The sequence below is a fragment of the Myotis daubentonii genome, chromosome 3 (genome assembly GCF_963259705.1).
Source record: "Myotis daubentonii chromosome 3, mMyoDau2.1, whole genome shotgun sequence".
Taxonomy (NCBI): Eukaryota; Metazoa; Chordata; class Mammalia; order Chiroptera; family Vespertilionidae; genus Myotis; species Myotis daubentonii.
Window position 1 is genome coordinate 104,877,292 of NC_081842.1, and position 3,111 is coordinate 104,880,402.

Below are 3,111 nucleotides of genomic sequence, written 5' to 3' on the forward strand. Positions count from 1 at the left end.
TTATCCATGCAGTCACCCTATATCTTTTGATTGGAGCATTTAGTCCATTTACATTTAAGGTTATTATTGATGGGTATTTACTTATTTCCATTTTTATATTCTTTATGCTTATGATCCTCTCTCATTTCCTGCCGGGGTTCTTGTCCCAGCATCTAGAAGGGTTCAGCAATCTGGAGAAGGCTGTGCGTAGATTAAATAGAAGTCCAGAGTAATCATCTGAGAGATGCAAATCAAAATGGCAATGTGGTACCATCTCACACCTGTCAGAGACGAAACATAATTTTGAAAGGCATTTGGGGGTCAGAGGAGCTTAGCTAAAGGAGCTAAGTTCTAAGGTCTTAGGTCTTAGGTCTAAGGTCTCCTCGTCCCAGGACCCCATGCTTTTAATTAACACAATTTGTCCTGAGGTGAGGCAGAGATATGCACTTCAAAGGGTATACACAAGCATTGTCAGAATGGGGGAATTAACCTATGGCTGTCGAGGTGTTTGGCCAGTAGGAGGCAATAACATGTAGATTAAGATGCCTTTTAGCTGTCTGGCAGCCAAGAAATCAATTTAATGTATCCTATTCAGGTTTGGGGAAATGCCTTCAGCCATTCCCAGATGCAGCCCTGCCATCATGCTGGAATTGGTCTCCAGCAATTTTCCTCTTCTTAAAGCAGTCCCTTTAACACTTCTTGCATTGCTGGTTTGGTGGTAATGTACTCCTTTAACCTCTTTTTGTCTGGAAAGCTTTTTATTTCACTTTCAATTTTAAATGACAGCCTCACTGGATGCAGTGGTCTTGGATTTAGGCCCTTGCTTTTTATTACTTTGAGTACTTCATGCCACTTCCTTCTGACATCAAGTGTTTCTCTTGAGAAGCCAGTTGACATTCTAATGGGAACTCCTTTGTATCTCTCTCTCTCTCTGCCTTTAAGGTTCGTTCTTTGTCTTTAACATTTGCCATTTTAATTATGATGTGTCTAGGTGTGAGTCTCTTTGGGTTCATCCTGAATGATACTCTCTGTGCCTCCTGAACTTGTGTGGTGTTTTCCTTCACCAGATTGTGTAAGTTTTCTGTCATTATTTCTTTAAACAAATTCTCTGTTCCTTGCTAATCCTCTGCCCCTTCTGGCATTCCTGTAATTCAGATGTTGTTACATTTCATGTTGTCCCAGAGCTCCCTTAAGCTATCTTCTTGCTTTTCAATTCTTTTTTCTATTTGCTGGTCTAATTGAGTATTTATTTCTACCCTGTCTTCCAAATCATGATTCAGTCCTCTATTTCATCCAATCAATCTACTTTCAGTCCCTTCTAGTGTCAGATATATCATTCATGTCAGATATATCATGCTTCATGTCTGTCTCACTCTTGTTTATGGCTTCTATTGCCCTTCTTGTGCAGTTATAATTTGCATTAAGTTCCTTAAGCATCTGTATAGCCATTGCTTTAAACTCTATTTCTGATAGGTTGCTTGCCTCCATCTCATTTAGTTCTTTTTCTGGAGATTCCTTCTTTTCTCTCATTTGGAGGTTGTTTCTTTATCTCCACATTTTAGCTGTCGCTTTATATTTGCTTCTACATATTAGATAGAACTGCTATGCCTCCCAGTCTTTGTGGGATGGCTTTATGTAGGTGTCTTGAGGGGTCCAGTGGTGTACAGTGGGGCCTTGACTTACAAGTGTCCCGACTAATGAGTTTTTTGAGATACCAGCTGTCTCTCGGCTGATTTTTTGCATTGAGTTGATAGAGTAATTTGAGTTAACGAGCTCCTTAATGAGCTCCTTAACAAGCTTGGTCTCAGAACAAATTAAACTCGTAAGTCAAGGCCCCACTGTAGTCTTTTTGTTCACCTGAGCTGGATGCTCTAGGAGTGTCCCTTGTGTGCATTGTTTGGATTCTCCTATTGTAATTAGGACTTGATTGCTGATATCCCATTTATGGGAGGGGTCTCCCCTCTGACTTGCTGCCAGTGAGGTTCAACCCTGATGTCATTGTGGCATCTATCTCGTGTTCAGGGACTCCTTAGCCCAGAGGCTTGGTCTGCCTTGAGTCTCACACCTTGACTGACCCTGTTCTGACCTGTACTTCCTTCCTCTATGGACCTGCAGGTGTCAGCTGCAGGTGCTTGGAGTGCTGCTGGCTTTTGCCTCACTGAGCAGTCTTGGGATGGTGTCTGTGGTGGGGACCCAAACTGCTGTTGCTGACTAATTAGATCAGGCAAAGACTCAAAGCCTCCAAGGAACCACCTCTGCCTGCAGACTGATTGGGTTCAGTCTGAAGTGTCCTCAAGCAATTTTCCATAGGTTGGTTGAGAGGTTTCCCAATAGGATGGGACAACTGCTTCTGCCTGAAGGCTAATTGTAATTTTCAGTCTCTTATTGGGCCTCAGAAACTCTACAGGGTAGGGCAGGAGATTTTCCAATAGGGTGGGTCAACTGTCTTCTCCCCAGGCAAAAACTTCAGGATAGCACAGGATTGGCTGAGAAAGATGACCTCCACAGTGTGAAGGAATGACTCAGCACAGGAAACCAGCGTGTCTGCCTTCCAAGCTCTATCCTCGGATCCCCCAACCCTGGCTTATGTTTCTACAGCTCCAGTCCACTCTGCCTTCCCTCTGCCAGAGCCTAAGGTGAGTGGTTCTGCAGGGAATTTTGTGCATTTGGCCCTTTAAGAAGATGCCTGCATTTCCATCCACCTCTCCCTGGCAGACAGCAACACTGCTACTTTTCACAACCAGATATTATGTGGGTACCTTTCTCAGTTTTTGTGCTCTCTTCTTGGGGGCCTAGCTTGGGGATTAAACCCTAGAATTCTCAGTGGGAACCTCCCACAGCTGAGATATTCCTCCAGGACCTCAGCTGCTGTCTATGGGAGCCTGGCCAGCCCTTTCGCGCCTCTGCCCTTCCTACCAGTCTTTATGCGGTCTTCAGTTTCTGTTCTTGGTTATCATGGTTCTCTCCAGCTAGTCCTCAGTTGATTTTTCAGGGTCATTCTTCTGTATTTTAGTTATAATTCCAGTTTGGTCCTGGGAGCGTGTCTGTGAGCTTCCACTTATTCCACTGCCATTTGTAATCTCCCGGACACCATTTTAGCTATAAATCCATCAGTACCTGAAAGTAGTCCAT

At 43.8% G+C, this 3,111-nt stretch overlaps 1 pseudogene; it reads right to left on the minus strand.

Moving 5' to 3' along the window:
• LOC132231871 (pre-B-cell leukemia transcription factor 2-like) overlaps positions 1–3,111 on the minus strand; it is a 6,475-nt pseudogene extending 3,364 nt beyond the window's left edge.